This window comes from Hylobates moloch, unplaced genomic scaffold (genome assembly GCF_009828535.3).
Source record: "Hylobates moloch isolate HMO894 unplaced genomic scaffold, HMol_V3 SCAFFOLD_12, whole genome shotgun sequence".
Classification (NCBI taxonomy): domain Eukaryota; kingdom Metazoa; phylum Chordata; class Mammalia; order Primates; family Hylobatidae; genus Hylobates; species Hylobates moloch.
In genome coordinates, this window is record NW_026652287.1 from 7,706,170 (window position 1) to 7,727,107 (window position 20,938).

Genomic DNA, 20,938 nt, shown 5'->3' on the forward strand with positions numbered 1-20,938 from the left:
TGAGTTAGGGGCTGGCAAGGGCCCTGGTGAAATGTTACTGAACGTAAATTGAGAGTCCATGGCCCAAAAGCCAGAGCATCTCTCAAGCGTATGCAGGCTGTCTTGGCACCCCAGTTCTCTCTAAGGCCGCCACAAAAAACACAAGGCAGCCACAAGGGGGAGTGGGGAGGTGACTCACTCCTAGCCGGGTGCTGGCGTCACCTAAGGGAAGTGGGCACGAAGCGTGGTACCCACAGGCGGCGCCACTGTTCCCCACTCCCTCCCTGCACCGCTCCATCTCCTCCGTCCTTTAAAAATTGTGGTAAAATACCCATAACATAGAACTCGCCATTAAAAAAAAATTCACCATTTTAACCATTTTGAAGTGTACACTTCAGTGACATTTAGGACATTCACAATGTTATGCAACCACCTCCTCCATCTAGTTCCAGAACATTCCTTCACCCCCAAAGGAAACCCCTGTACCCATTAGTAGTCACCTCCTATTTCCCCCTCTCCCCAGTCCCTGGTGAATACCAACCTCTTTTTCTTTTTTTTTCAGACAGGGTCTTGATCTGCCATCTGGGCTGGAGCGTAGTGGTGCAATCATAGCTCACTGCAGCCTCAAATTCCTGGCCTCAAATGATCCTCCTGCGTCAGCCTCCCAAAGCGCTGAGATAACAGGTGTGAGCCCCTCTGTGTTCTGTCTATGGATGTGCTTACTCTGGAGATTTCCTATAAATGGAATCTTGCACTGTGTGGCCTTTTATATCTGGCTTCTCTCACTTTTTTTTTTTTTTGAGACAGAGTCTTGCTCTGTCGTCCAGGCTGGAGTGCAGTGGTGTGATCTCAGCTCACTGCAGCCTCCGCCTCTTGGGTTCAAGTGATTCTCCTGCCTCAGCCTCCCGGGTAGCTGGGACTACAGGCGCCTGCCACCATGCCCAGTTAATTTTTTTGTATTTTTAGTAGAGACGGGGTTTCACCATGTTGGCCAGGATGGTCTCGAACTCCTGACCCCAGGTGATCTGCCCACCTCAGCCTCCCAAAGTGCTGGGATTACAGGCGTGAGCCATTGTGCCTGGCCCTGACTTCTCTCACTTAGGATCATGTTTTCAAGGTTCATCCATGGTGTAGTATGCATCAGTGTTTAAAAAAATTTTTTTTTGAGATGGGGGGGTCTCTCTATGTTGGCCAGGCTGGTCTTGAACTCTTGACCTCAAGTGATCCTCCTGCCTCAGACTCCCAAAGTGCTGAGATTAGAGGTGTAAGCCACCATGGCCAGCCAATATTTCATTTCTTTTTATGGCTGAATCATATTCCATGGTATGGACAGGCCACATTTTGTCATCCATTGATGGGTATTTGAGTTGTCTCCCAAATAGTTTTTTAAATGGTTAAAAATGAATGAGTATTATGTGATGTGTATTTTTGCTTTTTGCTGTTGTGAATACTGCTGCTTGAACATGCATAGACAGGTGTTTGTTTGAGGGCCTGTCTTCAGTTCTCTTGGATGTATGCCTAGGAGTGGAATTGCTGGGTCATATAGTGATGCTATGTATAACTTGATTCTTTTTCTTTTCGTTTTTTTGTTTCAATCAAGCAGACCCTGAACCAGAATAGGTTCAGAGAGACTCCCTGTATGTTTAACTTGTTGATGAACTGTCAAACTGTTTTCTTCCCCTTCCTTTCTGATTATGATGAGCAAAACTTCTCAATATGAGACTTTCAGCTCATCCTTGAATCTCTCTGCAAAGCAGCCAGGGATTCCCTTAAAACTTGCACACGACTCCTGCCCCATCCCTGCTTAAACCCCATCAACTGCTTCTTCCCAACGCACGCACGAAAAATGCAACTTCCTCTGCGAAGGCTACAAGGCCCTACAGGACCAGGGCCTCCCGATCCTTGCCCCCCTGACCACTCAGGTCTGAGGTCAAAGTCAGTTCTTTGGAGAGACTCCAAGATTGTCCTATCTGTTTTTCCTCCCACACCGTCTCTGTCTTCTACATGACCCTGGTTTTGTTTTTCATCACACTCATCACAGCCTGAGCAGAAGGAAGGATGATACCTCACTACAGACCACAAGGTCTAGCTGCCCTGGGCCCATCCCTGGTGCCACTCTCTGTCTCACGGTCTGTGCTCCAACTGCCAAACCAGCTCCTGCCACAGGCCCTTTGCACTTGCTGCCCACTCCTACCCAGAATGCTCTGCTCTCATGGGTGGTTTTTTCTCAATCATTTGGTTTTGATTCGGATTTTACCCATCAAAGAGGCCCTCTGTGGTAGGCTGAACAATGGCTCCTCCAAAGATGTCTGCACCCTAATTTTCTGGGACCTGTGACTGTGTTACTTTGGGATTAAATTAAAAGTGCCAAGATGGGGAGATGATCTGGGGCTTATCTGGTGGGTTGATGTAACCACAAGGGTCCTTATGAGAGGGACACAGGAGTCAGTCTTGGGGAAGAAGGTGACGTGGACACAGAGGCAGCAGCTGGAGTGATGCGCTTTGCGGGTGGAGGAGGGGCCATGAGCCAAGGAGTGCAGGCGACCTCTAGAAGCTGAAAAAGGTGAGGAAACGGATTGTCCCCTAGAGCTTCCAGAAGGGATGCAGCCCTGCAGACTCCTTGACTTTAGCCAGGTAAAACCGTTTTGGACTTCTGGCCTCCAGAAACGAAAGATAATGAGAAGATAATCAATTTGTGTTGTTTTAAGTCACTATGTTCATGATTTGTTACAGTGGCTAACAGAAAGCTCCTTGACCAACCCAGGCCCCACCCCAGGCAGAGTCTAAGCCACTCTTTTCTTTTTTTTTTTTTTTTTTTTTTTGAGACGGAGTCTTGCTCTGGTGCCCAGGCTGCAGGGCAGTGGCGCCATCTCAGCTTACTACAAGCTCTGCCTCCCGGGTTCATGCCATTCTCCTGCCTCAGCCTCCCAAGTAGCTGGGACTACAGGCATCCGCCACCACGCCCGGCTAATTTTTTGTATTTTTAGTAGAGACGGGGTTTCACCGTGTTAGCCAGGATGGTCTTGATCTCCTGACCTTGTGATCCGCCCGCCTTGGCCTCCCAAAGTGCTGGGATTGCAGGCGTGAGCAACCGCGCCCGGCCCTTAAGCGGCTTCTTTCTAAGCCGTTCCCTTATTGTCCTAATTTTATTGTCGCTTGAGTATCCTACAAATGGAAGCTCTAGTTCAGAGCATGTACATTTTTTTTTTTTTTTGAGATGGGGTCCCACTCTGTCACCCAGGCTGGAGTGCAGTGGTGCGATCACAGCTCACTGCAGCCTCGACCTCCCTGGGCTAAAGTGACTCTCCAGCCTCAGCCTCCCCAGTGGCTGGGACCACAAGCATGCACCATCACACCTGGCTAATTTTTAAATATTTTGTAGAAATGAGGGTCTCACCATGTTGCCCAGGCTGGTCTCAAACTCGTGGGCTCAAGCAATTCACCCACACATTAGCCTCCCAAAGTGTTGGGATTACAGGCGTGAGCCACTACACCCAGCAGTTTGCAAATTTTAAAGCTTTCTGACTCTGTTGCCAATCTGTCCTCCAGAAACATGTTGCCAATTCCCAGCCTTACCCACAGCAAGGGAGAGGTTGCTTCCCTCTGCTGTTGGCGTTGTGGCTACAGAAAACTGCTGCCTTCCCTGAGGGCACCGTTCCCTCCCTCCCCTTCCCTTGACCACCAGTTAAAGGATGTGCAGCCTCAGTCTCCAGGCTGGAGTGCTGGAGTGCAGTGGTGCGATCTCAGCTCACTGCAAGCTCCACCTCCCGGGTTCACGCCCATTCTCCTGCCTCAGCCTCTCCGAGTAGCTGGGATTACAGGCGCCCGCCACCACGCCTGGCTAATTTTTTATATTTTTAGTAGAGATGGCGTTTCACCGTGGTCTCGATCTCCTGACCTCGTGATCTGCCCGCCTCAGCCTCCCAAAGTGCTGGGATTACAAGCGTGAGCCACCACGCCCAGCCAACGTTTTCACGTACCGTTCCCTCTGCCTGCAAATCTTTTCCCAGCTTTGAGTGGCAGGCCTATTTTGTCATTTCCAGGTTAGTTTAACTCAGAGAGGCCTTCCCTGACCTCCCAACCTAAGGTTGCCATGCCTGATCCCATCTGTTTTACTTCTTTACTTAGCACTTTTGGCTCCCTGGTATTTACTTAAGTCTCCAGCATTCTCCACGAGCAGGGGCCTCGTCTGTCTCACTGCTGTATCCCGGTGCCCAGAACAGGGCTTGACAATAGTAGATGCTCAATAAATACGTGTAGACTAAATAATGAATAGATAATAATTTTTTTCTATCTTGGTGAGCTGTTTCTGTTACAGTTTTGAGTCTTGTTATCTTCCCAAAGCATCCTTCCTAACTTCAAACAATTCTTAATTAGTTCTCAAGATGGAGTAATAGGAATGGCATTTGGGTAGGAACATAAACAAGTTTTCAAATGTTAACAATAGCTGATTTTTTAAATACAAGAAGAGACAAAAAGGCCACATATTGTATGACTCCTTTTATGGGAAATATCCAGAACAGGCGGATGCACAGAGACAGAAAGCAGATGAGTGGCTGCCAGAGGCTGGAGGAGGGGGAATGAGGTGGGAGTGTTTCATGGGTACAGGGTTTTATTTTGGGGTGATAAAAATGTCTGGAACTAGGTAGAGGTGGTGGTTATACAACACTGTGAATGTAGTAAATGCCACTTTTTAATTAATTTTTTTGTTTTTGAGATGGAGTCTTGCTCTGTTGCCCAGGCTGGAGTGCAGTGACATGATCTGGGCTCACTGCAGCCTCTGCCTCCCAGGTGCAAGTGATTCTCCTGCCTCAGCCCTCCGAGTAGCTGGGACTACAGGCACCCGCCACCACGCCCAGCTAACTTTTGTATTTTTAGTACAGGTGGGTTTCACCATGTTGGCCAGGCTGGTGTCGAACTCCTGGGCTCAAGTGATCCTCCCACCTTGGCTTCCCAAAGTGCTAGGTGTGAGCCATTGTGCTCGGCTACTTTTTAATGTAATTTAATATATATATATATTTTTTTATTTTCTTGAGACAGGGTCTTGCTCTGTTGCACAGGCTGGAGTGCAGTGATGCCATCTCGGTTCACCGCAGTTTCAACCTGCTGGGCTCAAGTGAACCTCCTGCCTCAGCCTCACGAGTAGCTGGGACTACAGGTGCATACCACCATGCCTGGCTAATTTTTATATTTTTTTGGTACAGAGGGCATCTTGCTATGCTGCCCAGGCTGGTCTCAAACTCTTGGCCTCAAGTGATCCTCCCACCTTAGCCTCCCAAAGTGCTGGGATTACAGGCATGAACCACTGCACTCGGCCTACTTTTTTTTTTTTTGGAAGCAGCCCTCTGGATGGGTGAGGTGATATCTCACTGTGGTTTCAATTTGCATTTTTCTGGTTATGAGTGATGTTCATCTTTTCATTCGCTTATTGGCCATTTGTATATCATCTTTGGAGAAACGACTGTTCAAGTCTTTTGCCCCCTCCTGCTTTTTCTTTTTCTTTCTTTTTTTTTTTTTTTAATGAGTCAGGGTCTTGCTCTGTTGCCCAGGCTAGAGTGCAGTGGTGTGATCTTGGCTCACTGCAACTTCCATCTCAGCCTCCTGGGTAGCTGGGACCACAGGCACATGCCACCACACCCAGCTAATTTTCTTTGTATTTTTATAGCGATGGGGCTTTCACTATGTTGGCCAGGCTGGTCTCGAACTCCTGAGCTCAAGCGCTTCTCCCACCTCAGCCTCCCAAAGTGCTGGGATTAGAGGCGTGAGCCACCAGCCTGCCCCCAACACTTTGCTTTTTTTTTTTTTTTTTTTTGAGACAGGGCCTTGCTTTGTCATCTAGGCTGGGGTGCAGTGGTGTGATCACGGCTCATTGCAACTTCAGTCTCCCGGGCTCAAGCGATCCTCCTGCCTCAGCCTGTAGCTGGGACTATAGCACTCATCACCACATCTGGCTAATTTTTCCATTTTTTGGAAAGATGGATTCTTGCTATGATGCCCAGGCTGGTCTTGAACTCATATCAAGTGCTATGTCTACCTTGGCCTCCCAAAGTGCTGGGACTGTAGGCATGAACCATCACAATAAACTTTTTGCCCATTTTAAAAATTGGGTTATTTGTTGATGAGTTTTAGCATATTCATCCTTTGTTAGATACATGATTTGCAAATAATTTCTCCCATTGTGTGGAAGGAACTCTGTTGATTATGTTCTTTGATGCATAGTGGGGCTCTGCCTTTTTATGGAGAAATGTTAAAGAATTCACAACTTTTTTTTTTTTTTTGAAACAGAGTCTTGCTCTGTTGCCCAGGCTGGAGGGCAGTGGTGTGATCTTGGCTCACTGCAGCCTCTGCCTCCCAGGTTCGAGCAATTCTCCTGCCTCAGCCTCCCAAGTAGCTGAGACTACAGGTGTGTGCCACCACCCCCGGCTGATTTTTTGTAGTTTTGGTAGAGACAGGGTTTCGCCACGTTGGCCAGGCTGGTCTAGAACTCCTGACCTCGGTGATCCACCCACCTCAGTTTCCCAAAGTGCTGGGATTACAGAATTCATAAATGCTTTAAAACCATCCCTGACCAGGCGCGGTGGCTAATGCCTGTAATCCCAATACTTTGGGAGGCTGAAGCAGGAGGATCACTTGAGTCCAGGAGTTTGAATCTAGCCTGGGCAACATGGCAAGACTCTGTCTCTATAAAAAATTAAAAAAAAATAAGCCGGGTGTGCTAGCAAACACCTGTGGTCCCAGCTACCTGGGAGGCTGAGGTGGGAGGATCTCTTGAACCCAGGAGGCAGAGGTTGCATTGACACCCAAGATCACACCACTGCACTCCAGCCTGTGCAACAGAGCCAGACCCTATCTCAAGAGAGGGAGAGAGGGCTGGGCACGGTGGCTCATGCCTGTAATCTCAGCATTTTGGGAGGCTGAGGCGGGTGGATCACGAGGTCAGGAGTTCGAGACCAGCCTCGCCAACATAGTGAAACCCCGTCTCTACTAAAAATACAAAAAATTGGCCGGGCGTGGTGGCATATGCCTGTAGTCTCAGCTACTCAGGAGGCTGAGGCAGGAGAATTGCTTGAACCCGGGAGGCAGAGGTTGCAGTGAGCTGAGATCATGCCACTGCACTCCAGCCCAGGAGACAGAGCAAGACTCCACTTCAAAAAAATAAAAATAAAATAAAAATAAAAATAAAAAAAGAGGGAGAGAGTGGATCATGAGGTCAGGAGATTGAGACCATTCTGGCTAACACGGTGAAACTCTGTCTCTACTAAAAATACAAAAACTTAGCCAGGCGTGGTGGCGGGCGCCTGTAGTCCCAGCTACTTGGGAGGCTGAGGCAGGAGAATTGCTTGAACCCAGGAGGCGGAGCTTGCAGTGAGCCGAGATCGCGCCACTGCACTCCAGCCTGGGTGACAGAGCAAAACTCCTTCTCAAAAAAAAAATAGGGAGAGAGAGAGAGAGAGAGACAGAGAGAGAAAAGAAAGCCATCACTGTATATAAAAGGGGTTTTGGCAAAAAGTAAGTCTTGCTCTGCCTTGACGGCCCTCCCCAGAGGCAACCTCTATTATCAGTTTCTTGTATAGCTTTCCGGAGATTTTCTTTGAGTTTTCTAATGTAACATTTCCATAGACAATTGTGCAGTTTGTTTTTATGCAAAATGAACCTTGGCTATGAGTGGTCTCTCGGAGCCTCAGTATCCCCATGGTTAGACAAGGAAGTTGGAGTGGATAATTCCTAAAGACTGCCGGGAGGAACACAGCCCACATGCCAGGAAGAGCTCAGCCACACTTCCTGGCCCTCCTTTCATGAAGGTTTATGAAGGCTCTGTCTTGAATTTTTTTTTTTTTTGAGATGGAGTTTTGCTCTTTGTTGCCCAGGCTGGAGTGCGATGGCGTGATCTTGGCTCACCGCAACCTCTGCCTACCGGCTTCAAGTGATTCTCCTGCCTCAGCCTCCCAGGTAGCTGGGATTACAGGCATGCACCACCACGCCTGGCTAATTTTGTATTTTTAGTGGCGGTGCGGTTTCTCCATATTGGCCAGGCTGGTCTTGAACTCCTGACCTCAGGTGATCTGCCCACCTCAGCCTCCCAAAGTGCTGGGATTACAGGTGTGAGCCACTGCGGCCAGCTCCATCTTGATTCGAGAGGTTATTTCTTTTTGTTATTGTTATTCTTTTGATAGAGGGTCTTGCTCTGTCGCCCAGGCTGGATTGCAGTGATGTGATCATAGCTCACTGCAACCTCTACCTCCCGGGCTCAAGTGATCCTCCCACCTCAGCCTCCTGAGTAGCTGGGACTACAGGCATGCACCACCACACCCAGCTTATTTTTGTATTTTGTATTTTTTGTAGAGAAGGGGTCTCACTGTGTTGCCTAGGCTGGTCTCAAACTCCTGGGTTCAAGTGATCCTCCCGCCTCGACCTCCCAAAGTGCTGGGATTACAGGCATGCGCCACCATAACTGGCCGCAAAGAGGTTATTTTTTAAGGGAGAAAGCCATTTTCTCTGAACAGCATCAACGTCTGTTCTGTGGGAATACAAGAGTTCTTGTTTTGTTCCACTTAATAAGAACTCAGTTCCTCTTGTCAGCTTGATGCTGGGAAAAACTCTAATTTCAGTTCTTCATTTTTCAGAAATTCCAAAGAACATGGAAATGAGACCACAGGAAGAATCCAGAACTGCTGCCCATCATAAAAATTTTCTTTCTGCAATTTGTATCTACAGTGTGCCAGTTATTGATGAGGGTGAGGCTGAAGGTGGGACAGTGTGGGGGAGATTTTTTAATTGCTCCCCAATTACCATATTCCCCTTTTCTTTTCTTTTTTCTTTTTGAGACAGAGTCTCGCTCTGTCACCCAGGCTGGAGTGCAGTGGCATGATCTCTGCTCACTGCAACCTCCGCCTCCTGGGTTCAAGCAATTCTCTGCCTCAGCCCCCTGAGTAGCTGGGATTACGGGCACCCGCCACCACGCCCAGCTAATTTTTGTATTTTTTTTTTTTTGAGACAGAGTCTCGCTCTGTTGCCCAGGCTGGAGTGCAGTGGCGCCATCTCCGCTCACTGCAAACTCTGCCTCCCGAGTTCACGCCATTCTCCTGCCTCAGCCTCCTGAGTAGCTGGGACTACAGGCGCCCGCCACCTCACCTGGCTAATTTTTTTGTATTTTTAGTAGAGACAGGGTTTCACCGTGTTAGCCAGGATGGTCTCGATCTCCTGACCTCGTGATCCACCCACCTCGGCCTCCCAAAGTGCTGGGATTACAGGCGTCAGCCACCGCGCTTGGCTAATTTTTGTATTTTTAGTAGAGATGGGGTTTCACCATCTTGGCCAGGCTGGTCTCGAACTCCTGACCTTGTGATTCACCCGCCTTGGCCTCCCAAAGTGCTGGGATTACAGGAGTGATGCCCGGCCCACATTCCTCTTTTCTTTTTAGTTTTAGAGTCCCTAAAATTCCAGATGGGCATACATCACCCAGCTAGAGGTGATGTTTTCCAGCTTCCACTGAAGCTAGGTGTGACCTCGAGATTATGTTCTGGCCTATAAGATACAGGTGGATGATGTGATGGGAACACTTCCAGGCCACATGGTTAGAAGGGAAGCTGGTTGTCCACCTCTATTTCCCACTCCCTTTGAGCTGGAACGTGGACAGGGTTCGAGAAGCCAGCTCTGTCCCTGGGGATGGTGGAAAAGCAGGAGGCTGGGTCCCTGGGTCCCTGGGTGACCACATGGAGCCGAATCTCCTGCCTTCTTGGACTAGCAGCTACTCAGCAATGTTAAGGGAGACAGGAATACGTTTCTAATGTGTTAGAGCCACTGTATTTTGGGGTCTCTTAGCAGCTTAATGTATAACCTAACACAGGTGGCTTTCACCTTTTTATACAACTTTGTTTTTTTTTTTGAGACAGAGTCTTGCTCTGTCACCCAGGCTGGAATGTAGTAGTGTGATCTCGGCTTGCTGCAACCTCCACCTCCCAGGTTCAAGTGATTCTCCTGTCTCAGCCTCCCAAGTAGCTGGGACTACAGGTGCCCACCACCATGCCCAGCTAATTTTTGTATTTTTAGTAGAGATGGGGTTTCACCATGTTGGCCAGGCTGGTCTCGAACTCTTGACCTCAGGTGATTTGCCCGCCTTGGCCTCTTGAAGTGCTGGGATTACAGGTGTGAGCCACCATGCCTGGCCGATTTTTACTTTTTTAAACAGTGGTTTGCACTGAAATAGAAGTTCTTTGAGAATAGGAACTGTGCCTTTTTGTCTCCCATGATATTCCAGCCCCTGTCAGACAGTAGTAGGTAGTGAGAATGGTTCTTGGACATTAGTGTGCCTTAGGATTAGCTGGGGCATGGATTAGTTGAAAATGCAGCTTTCTCAGGGGCTCATCCCAAATCTGTGGAATCAATCTTTGGACTCGACTTTACAAATCTAACTTTATTATTTATTTGAGACAGAGTCTTGCTCTGTCGCCAGGCTGGAGTGCAGTGGTGCTTGGAGTGGAGTGCGATGTCGGCTCACTACAACCTTGATCTCTTGACCTCGTGATCCGCTTGCCTTTGCCTCCCAAAGTGCTGGGATTATAGGCGTGAGCCACCGCGCCTGGCCCTTTTTATACAACTTTGATTTTTACTTTTTTTTTTTTTTTTTTTTTTGAGACTGAGTCTTGTTCTGTTGCCCAGGCTGCAGGGCAGAGGCACGATCTCAGCTCACCGCAACCTCTGCCTCCCGAGTTCAAGTGATTCTCCTGTCTCAGCCTCCAAGTAGTTGGGATAACAGGTGTGCACCACCGCACCCAGCTAATTTTTGTATTTTTAGTAGAGATGGGGTTTCGCCATGTTGGCCAGGATGGTCTCGATCTCTTGACCTCGTGATCTGCTCACCTTGGCCTCCCAAAGTGCTAGGATTACAGGCATGAGCCAGCACACCTAGCCACTTTACTTCTAATGAAAGAAAAGGTCTCGTTTACAATCGCAACTGTAATGATGAAATATTTAACAGAAAACTTCCCAAGAAATGTGGAGGATACAAACATAAAAAGCTTTAAAAAAATTCTACTATTGTTGTAATATAAAAAGAGACTTGCATTCATGGGAAGACAATCTTTGTTCTTTGAGAGGAAGAATCAGCTTTGGAAAGATGCCATGAGCTTGCTAAATTTAACTAGAAATCCATACAGTCCCAATTAAAATACTAACACAAAATTTTGGGAGATTTGAGAAAATGGTGCCAAAGTTCATCAAAGGATGTGAATGAAGGAAAATTGCCAGGAAAATTCTAGAAATAAAAAATAACAAGGGGGCCAGGCACTGTGGCTCACACCAGTAATCCCAGCACTTTGGCAGGCTGAGGTGGGAGGATTGCTTGAGGCCAGGAATTCAAGAACAGCCTGGTAAACACAGCAAGATCCCATCTCAACAAAAATTTTTTAAAAATCAGAGCAGGCATGATAGCTCACACCTGTAATCTCAGCGCTTTGGGAGGCCAAGGTAGGTAGATCACTTGAGGCCAGGCGTTTGAGATCAGCCTGGCCAACATGGCGAAACCCTGTCTCTAAGAATACAAAGAAATATTAGCCGATGTGGTAGCAGGCACCTGTAATCCCAGCTATGTGGGAGATTGAGGCACGAGGATTGCTTGAACCCAGGAGGCGGAGGTTGCAGTGAACACAGATCGCTCCACTTCACTCCAGCCTGGGTGACAGAGCAAGACTCTGTCTTAAAAAAAAAAAAAATCAGTCAGGCATTTGGCATGCACCTGTAGTCCTGTCCTAGCTACTCTGAAGGCCGAAGTGAGAGGATCGCTTGAGCCCAGGATGTAGAGTCTGCAGTGAGCTATGATCGCACCATTGCACTCCAGCCTGGGTGGCAGAGCGAGGCCCCATCTCTAAAAAAAAATTATATATATATATATACACACACACACATACTATATATATATATATATATTTCAATTTTTTACTTGGTTTTATTTATTTTGAGACAGAGTCTCACTCTGTTGCCCAGGCTGGAGTGCAGTGGCATGATCTCAGTTCACTGTAATTTCTGCCTCCTGGGTTCAAGCTATTCATGTGTCACTAAGCCCAGCTAATTTTTGTATTTTTAGTAGAGACAGGGTTTTGCTATGTTGGCCAGGCTGGTCTTGAACTCCTGGCCTCAAGTGATCTGCCTGCCTTGGCCTCCAAAAGTGTTGGGATTACAGGCGTGGAGGGGGAAGGGAAGAGGCGAGAGAGTTCCGGCCAATTAGGGGATTGGAGCTGTCATCCAGGCAGGAGATGGTGTGATCTGGATCAGCAGTTCTCAAAGTGTGGTCCCCAGACCAGCAGCACCAGCGTGTTCGGGAAACTTGCTGAAAATGCAGTTATCAGGCCCACCCAGACCTACTGAATCAGGCACTCCAGGGGCGGGGCCCGCCATCTGGGTTTCACTAAACCTCCTGGTGGTTCTGCTGTTTGCTCAAGCGCAAGAACGCTCGCTGGGCTAAAGGAAGAGGGTGGAGAGTCAGTACCTTGGCGCTGTGGGACAACGTGCCACCAACTGGGTGGCTTAGAACAACAGAAACGTATTTCTTACCTTTCTGGAGGGTAGAAATCAGAAATGAAGGCAACCTCCGCCTCCCAGGTTCTAATGATTCTCCTGCCTCAGTCTCCTGATCAGCTGGGACTACAGGCGCCCGCCACCACGCCCAGCTAATTTGTTGTATTTTTAGTAGAGACGGGGTTTCACCACGTTGGGCAGGCTGGTCTCGAACTCCTGACCTCAGGTGATCCGCCCACCTCGGTCTCTCAAAGTGCTGGGATTATAGACATAAGCCACTGTGCCCGGCCCGATGTCCCTCTTCTTATAAGGACTCCTGTCCTATTGGATTAGGGCCCACCCGAATCCCGCAGGCCCTCCTCTTGATTTAATTGCATCTGCAAAGACCCTGTTTCCAAATAAGGCTGCAATCACAGGGACCAGAGGCCTAGGACTTGGACATATCTTTTTTTGGAGGGACATAATTCTACCCACCTCAGATGGGGAGAATGAAAGGATGCAACAGACATCAAAACAAGAGAAATGTTAGTGATTAGATGTGGGGAGTGGAAGTAGGATGAAAAGAGAAAGAACTCAAATGCCCTGCTATTGTTACATAAATAACAAAGCTGGGGTAACCGCGGTGTCCTTTTTCCCTTTTTCTCGAAGAGGGACATCCTCAGGCTAGTATTTCAGAAATTTTATCCTAAGTTCTTGGGACTCATAAACACATTGCTGAAACAAACTCCGTCTCACCTGATGACCTCTCTCTGTTCCCCATGGGGCAGGGCTGGGAAAGAAGGAGCGAGCAAGGCCTCTGTCCACCCACTCATGGAGCCAGGGTCCAATTGCGCTGACTCTCACTGAGGGCGACACTTTAGAGCCAAGTTCAAGTTGAAGTTCAAGGTCCCAGGATCTGGAGGCATCTGAAGCTGCTCCAGCTCTCAGCTGCCTCAAGGGAAAAGATAGTCTCAGAGATAGTCTAGCACCTGTCTTGGTGAGGAGCCAGGCAGCCCATAAGTGTGGGACCTCCTGCCTCTGACACCAGACATGGCTGAAAGCATTTGTCCTTCTGGAAGATTCTGCTCTGCCCATCACTCCAGAGTGAGACAGAAGCCCCTGGAGGGTTTGTGAAAATGCAGATTCCTGGGCCTTACTCCCCAGCGTCTGAGTCACAGGTTTGGGGTGAGAACTCAGAATCTGCTTTCCTTCTTTCCTTCCTGCCTTCCTTTCTTTCTCTCTCTCTGAATCTCTCTTTCTTTCTTCTTTCTTTCTTTCTTCTTTCTTTCTTTCCTTCTTTCTTTCTCTCTTTCCTTCCTTCCTTCCTTCTTTCCTTCCTTCCTTTCTTTCTTTCTTTCTTTCTCTTTCTTTCTTTCTTCTTTCTTTCTCCTTCCTTCCTTCCTTCCTTCCTTTCCTTCTTTTTTTGAGATAGGCTCTTGCTCTGTTGCTCAGGCTGGAGTGCAGTGGTGTGAACATGGCTCACTGCAGCCTTGACCTCCCAGGTTCAAGAGATCCTCCCACCGGCCCGATGTCCCTCTTCTTATAAGGACCCCTGTCCTATTGGATTAGGGCCCGCCCGAATCCCGCAGGCCCTCCTCTTGATTTAGTTGCATCTTCTAAGACCCTATTTCCAAATAAGGCTGCAATCACAGGGACCAGGGGCCTAGGACTTGGACATACTTTTTTGGAAGGACATAGTTCTACCCAGCTACCTGAGTAGCTGGGGCTAGAGGCACTTGCCACCATGCCTGGCTAATTAAAAAAATTTTTTTTGCAGAGATGGGATCTCACTATGTTGCCCAGGCTGGTCTCAAACTCCTGGGCTCAAGTTATCTTCCAGCTTTGGCCTCCCAAAGTGCTGGGATTACAGGCGTGAGCCACCACACCCGGCCTGAGAACCTGCATTTCTATCACATTTCCAGGTGGCCTGGTGCTGCTGCTCTGGAGAACACCTGGAGGAGAACCAAGGCCTACGATGAACGGCTCTCAGCCTAGTGTGCATATGAGAATCACACAGGGAGTTTAAACACACACCAACCCCTGTGCCCGACCCAGACCCTGGGAGACCGCTGAGGGCGGGGTACAAGCACTGGCCCCCAGGGAGTTCTAATCATTGGCCAAAGTCAGGGTGCACAGCCCAACTCCTTCTCACCCGTCAATGCCACTTCAGATACCACTTCTTCAGCAAGCCTTTCCTGACCTTCCTCCAGTGGGGTTAGGTCCCTCATTCATTCATTCATTCCACGAACCATCATGCCCCTTGTATGCACCGGGCCCTGTGCTGGTGCTGGGGATTCAGCTGTGAGGCCAGGTAAGTTTTTTGCCCTCGTGGTGTTTCTTTACAGAAACATGGAGGAAACAAGTGGTGAAAAGTCAGGACAGACGATGTCAGGGTGTGATGAAAATAAAACAGGACGATGACATAAAGACCATTAATTAATTAGAGACAGGGTATCACTCTGTTGGCCAGACTGGAGTACAGTGGTACAATCATGGTTCACTGCAGCCTTGAACTCCCAGGCTCAAGCAATCCTCCCGCCTCAGCCTCCAGAGCAGCTGGAACTACAGAAACACCTATCATGCCCAGTTAATTTTTTCTTTCTTTCTTTTTTTTTTTGAGACAGAGTCCCACTCTGTCGTCCAGGCTGGAGTGCAATGGTGCAACCTCGGCTCACTGCAACCTCTGCCTCCCGTGTTCAGGTGATTCTCTTGCCTCAGCCTCCCAAGTAGCTGGGATTACAGGTGCACACCGCACCTGGCTAATTTTTGTATTTTTAGTAGAGATGGGGTTTCACCATGTTGGCCAGGAGGGTCTCGAACTCCTGAACTTAAGTGATCAGCCCGCCTCAGCCTCGTAAAGTGCTGGGATTACAGGTGTGAGCCACTGTGCCAGAGAAGAAGGTTATTTTAGATGGGCTGGTTGAGGAAGGCCTCTTTGAGGAGGTGACACTGGAGCTGCCCCTCGAAAAAGCCTCCGTGGAGCCCTTTTAAACAAGAGGAGCATTTGAAGCGGGGCTCAGAGCCTGTGCTGAGGTCCTGCAGTGGGCACGGGCTGACCGCATAGGAAGAACCTGAAGGAAGCCAGGGTGGCTGCATCCCAGAAAGCGGAGAGGGAGGCAGAGGAGGGCCGCCCGGGGAGGACCCGGAGTTTATGCAACAGGAAACCAACAGAGTTCAAGAAGGAAGTAACACAATCCCACTCGCTTTGAAAAAGGTCCACTCTGTGCCCCTGGAATGCGCCCTCACCGAGGCGGATTCCTCTCCCTGAGAGCGTTTTTCTCAGGTGTCACGGCAGACTCATTGGTGTGAGAGGAATCTCTTTGTCCCACTGGTGTGTGATCTTTATGAGAAGGTGATTAATGTGCCCCCTTGCCCATAGGAAGTGCTCAGTCGGCACAGTCTGACAGAGCTGGGTGTGGTGGCTGGTGCCTGTTGTCTCCGCTACTAGGGAGGATCACCTGAGCCCAGGAGTTTGAGGCTGCAGTGAGCTGTGATCACCCTACTGCGCTCCAGCCTGGGTGACAGAGCAAAACCTTGTCTCTGAAAAGAAGTTTGACAAATGACCCTGTGAGTGTGTATCCAGTGGTCCTCCTTGGCACTGCCCATCCCTGCCCAAACAGGAGCCTCAGCTACCACCAGGTGTGCCCAGAAAGGTATTTCTGCCCATTGTTTTCCAAAGGATATTTTTGTTTTTGTTTTTGTTTTTTCTTTTTTTTTTGAGGCTGAGTTTTGCTCTGTTACCCAGGCTGGACTGCAGTGGCATGATCATGACTCATTACAGCCTTAACCTCCTGGGCTCAAGCAATCCTCCCGCATCAGCCTCTGGAGTAGCTGGGACTACAGGTGCGTTTGCCACCACACCTAGCTAATTTTTGTTTTTTGTAGAGATGGGGTTTCGCCAAGTGGCCCAACCTGGTCTTGAACTCCTGAGCTCAAGCAATCCTCCCGCCTCGGCCTCCCAAAGTGTTGGGATTACAGGCGTGAGCTACTGCGCCCAGCCCAAAGAATATTTTTGGAACCAGCTTCTCCGTGGGCTCCAGCCATCCCTGGCAGATGCCTCGGCCTGCAGCCTAAGAACAGTTCCCCCTCAGGAAAGAAACTGACAGCTTTGCGGTTCTACGTTGAAGGGTAAGGGCATCTTCTAAGCTCCAGTGTTCTTGGTGCCCACGCTGGTTTCAGGGAGGCACCTCCTGCCTGGCTCCATGGCAGCTGGCCTCTCTGATGCTGTGGACGGTATCCCTGGGCCCTGGGCAGAGCGGGTGGGTGTTGGAGACAAGGGGCCGGTGGCGAGAGCTGCAGTTTTCTGGGCAGGAAGGAAAATGTTGGTCCAGTAGGAAAACAGGGAAAACACATGGGGACTTGCTGCACATGGAGCTGTTTGGTTAGGCTGAAACGTGAAACTTCGGCTTTCATTTTAAAAGCCTGTGTTCGGCCGGGCATGGTGGCTCACGCCTGTAATCCCAGCACTTCGGGTGGCCGAGATGGGCGGATCATGAGGTCAGGAGTTTGAGACCAGCCTGGCCAACATGGTGAAACCCTGTCTCTACTAATAATACAAAAGTTAGCCAGATATGGTGGCAGGCGCCTGTAATCCCAGCTACTTGGGAGGCTGAGGCAGGAGAATCGCTTGAACCTGGGGGGTGGAGGTTGCAGTGAGCAAGATTGTGCCACTGCACTCCAGCCTGGTGACAGAGCAAGACTCTGTCTCAAAAGAAAAAAAAAAAAGAGTCTGTGTGCTTCAGGCCCATGCATGGTGAGAGGTAAGGTGGTTCTCTTGAGTTAGAAAGTGAACCTCAAAAACTCGTCTCCGATTCCAACATAGCAGAGCCCTTAAACGCTGGGCCTGGGAGCAAAAGCCCAAAGAAAAGGGGAGAAGGCTGGGCGCAGTGGCTCATGCCTGTAATCCCAGCACTTTGGGAGGACGAAGCAGGCGGATCCCTTGAGCCAAGGAATCTGAAACCAGCCTGGGCAACACAGTGAGACCCTCATCTCTACAAAAAAAATACAAAAACTAGCCAGGCATGGTGGCAGGTGCCTGTAGTCCCAGCTACTCTGGAGGCTGGTGTGGGAAGATTGCCTGAGCCCAGGAGTTTGAGGCTGCAGTGAGCCAAGTTTGCACTACTGCACTCCAGTCTGGGCAACAGAGAAAAAAAAAATTAAAAAAAAGGGAGGCGAGAAATTCGGACTGTGAATTTTGTTCTTTATACTACTTGAAACTGCCCACGATTGTGATTCTCTCTGGGTCTTCCCACAGTTGGCTCTTCATCCAGTTCTCCGTTAGATGTCACCTTTCCAGAGAGCCCACACCCTCCCTCACTCTCTCAAACTGCTGGGTTTTGTTTCTTGCCAGCATTGAACATTATCTGAAGCTGTTTTGGTGCCTTATTCCTGGACTTGCTTTGGTGTCTGTCTGCAGCCTCTGGAGTGCGCCTCTAGGAAAGAAACCCATTTTCATGAGCTGCAGTGCCCAGTCCTGGTGCATTGAGGGCACTCGTGAATACTCACTGAAGGACAAAGTCAATAAAGCTGTTGATTGTGGCTGCTGGCTACTTGCCAGCCGGGTTTATATCTGTAGCCATTGAGACTGCTTTTGGCTGAAAGTCCTAGAAAGCACCCAAGAAGTTTAACAATAAAGATATTTATTATTTCCATATAAGGGGAAGTCCTGAGACAGGGCAGCTTTGGGGTTCTTTTTTTTTGAGACAGAGTCTCGCTCTGTCGCCCAGGCTGGAGTTCAGTGGCGCAATCTGGGCTCACTGCAAGCTCCGCCTCCCGGGTTCACGCCATTCTCCTGCCTCAGCTGCTCCGAGTAGCTGGGACTACAGGCGCCCGCCACCTTGATTTCATTTTTTTTTTTGAGATGGGGTCTCACTCTGTCGCCCAGGCTGCAGTGCAATGGTGTGATCTTGGCTCACTGCAACCTCCACCTCCCTGGTTCAAGCGATTCTCCTGTCTCAGCCTCCCGAGTAGCTGGGATTACAGATATGTGCCACCATGCCTGGCTAATGTTTGTATTTTTAGTAGAGATGGGGTTTAGCTATGTTGGCTAGACTGGTCTTGAACTCCTGACCTCGGGTGATCCACCTGCCTTGGCCTCCCAAAGTGCTAAGATTACAGGCGTGAGACACTGTGCCCAGGCTTTTTATTTTTAAAATAGAGACAGGGTCTCACTATATTGGCCAGACCGGACTTGAACTACTGGCCTCAAGCAATATTTCCACCTTGGCCTCCCAAAGTGCTGGGATTACATGCATGAGCCACGGGGCCTGGCGTTCTCAATTTCTTTTTAAATTTTATTTATTTATATTTTTATTTTAGAAATACAGACAGGGTCTTACTATGTTGGCCAGGTTGGTCTTGAGCTACTGGCCTCAAGCAATCCTTCCGCCTTGGCCTCCCAAAGTGCTGGGGTTACATGCATGAGCCACTGCGCCCAGCCGGCTCTCAGTTTCAATGTCAAGGGGAGCCCTGAAGAGCCAGGTTCTCTGCATCTCTCTGCTCTGGCATTTTCTGCAGGGCACAGTGGCTGCCTCTGTCTGGGTATCTCATCCAACAGGACACATGCAGGAAGCATCTCTTCCTTGGTCCATTTTTATCAGCAATGAAACCTTTCCAAGAATTCCCCCAGCTCACCCCTTCTTGTGTTTTTGACCAGCATTTGCTCGCATGTCCACCCCTAAGCCAATCGTAGTGAGAGGAACTGTATTACCAAGATGGCTGAGAATAATCAGGATTTCTTCCAGATGGGGGAATGAGGTCCCCCTCTTTGAGCATCTGTGGCTGCCGGGAAGCAGATAGACCCTCTGCCATCAAGAAAGAAGGGGTGAGAAAGAATGAATTTCGGAAAGGCAACCAATGGTATCTATCATCACACTTGTTTAATTTCATCCTCACAAAAGCCTCCGAGGTATTACTTGTCCCCATCGGCATGTATCTCGTATTTGACCTCTGAGTGGATCATCTTTTTAATTTTTAAAATTTTTGTGGGTACACGGTAGGTGTATCTATTTATGGGATACATGTTTTGATATGGGCAAGCAAATGGTAATAATCATGTGATGGAGAATGGGGTGTTCATCCCCTCAAGCATTCATCCTTTGTGTTACAAACAATCCAATTCTACTCCTTTTTTTTTTTGAGATGGAGTTTTGCTCTTGTTGCCCAGGCTGGAGTGCAATGGTGCGATCTCGGCTCACCGCAACCTCCGCCACTCAGACTCAAGTGATTCTCCTGCCTCAGCCTCCTGCTAGCTGGGAATACAGGCGCCCGCCACCATGCCTAGCTAATTTTTGTATTTTTAGTAGAGACAGGATTTCACCATGTTGGCCAGGCTGGTCTCAAATTCCTGACCTTGTGATCTGCCCGCCTCGGCCTCCCAAAGTGCTGGGATTACAGGCGTGAGCCACCGCACCTGGCCTCCAAGTCTACTCTTTTAGTTATTTTACTATGTACAATTAAGTTATTATTGACTCTAGTCACCCCGTTGTGCAAACAGTAGGTCTTAGTCATTCTTTTAAATGATTTTTTTGTACCCATGAACCACCCCCCACTTCTCCTTTCTTTTAAGTTAGAAAAAGTTATTTTTGAAATAGGGTCTCACTGTGTCGCCAGGGTTGGTCTTGAACTCCTGAGCTCAAGTTATCCTCCTGCTTCAGCCTCCCAAAGTGCTGAGATTACAGGCGTGAGCCACCGTGACCAGCCTGATATTTATTCTTATATCCCTGTTGGGTAGAAATAAAGAAAAAAAGAGATATTTATTCAAATTCAGTAAAATGTTGTGTGTGTGGCTGTGTGTGTTGTGTGCATCTCTACATGTGTTTGTGTGTCTGTGTGTGTCAATGTGTGTGTCTGTGTGTGTGTGTCTGTGTGTGTGTCATTGTGTGTCTGTGTTGTGTCTCTGCATGTGTTTGTGTCTGAGTGTGTTAATGTGTGTGTCTGTGTGTCAGTGTCTGTGTGTGTTTGTGTGTCTCTGCATGTGTTTGTGTGTCTGTGTGTGTCAATGTGTGTGTCTGTGTGTGTCAATGTGTGTGTTTGTGTGTGTCTGCATGAGTTTGTGTGTGTGTGTCAATGTGTGTGTCTGTGTGTGTGTTTGTGTGTGTCTCTGCATGTGTTTGTGTGTCTGTGTGTGTCAGTGTGTGTGTCTGTGTGTGTAGGGGCATGTGGAGTTCTCTGAACTAAACTCCATGAGGAATACAATATTTATTAAAAGGAAAGTAATATGATTGTACTAATCTGAAACTCACGTATGTGTTATTAAAACTGAACCACAGCAATTGTTTAGTCCAAGGATTGGCAAACTCTTTCTGTAAAGCAACAGATAATAACTATTTTAACTTTTTGCACTACAGGGCCTCTGCTAAAATTACTCAACTCTGCCACTGTAGCCTGGACACAGCCATAAACTATATGAATAGGTATGTCTGGGTTCCAATAAAACTTTATTTACAAAAAACAGGCTGGGGGTCAG

At 48.6% G+C, this 20,938-nt stretch overlaps 1 protein-coding gene across 2 annotated transcripts in view; it reads left to right on the forward strand.

Annotated features, from left to right (window-relative positions):
• Nucleotides 1-550: 550 nt before the first annotated feature.
• Nucleotides 551-20,938, forward strand: part of SCARB1 (scavenger receptor class B member 1) — a 121,752-nt gene continuing 101,364 nt past the window's right edge. The window contains exon 1 of one of the 2 annotated variants that reach the window (XM_058424925.1): nucleotides 551-663. The gene's annotated coding sequence lies outside the window, so the exon portion shown is untranslated. Of the gene's footprint in view, nucleotides 664-20,652; nucleotides 20,886-20,938 lie in introns of those variants that run through there. The other variant, XM_032168308.2, reaches the window with a different exon arrangement.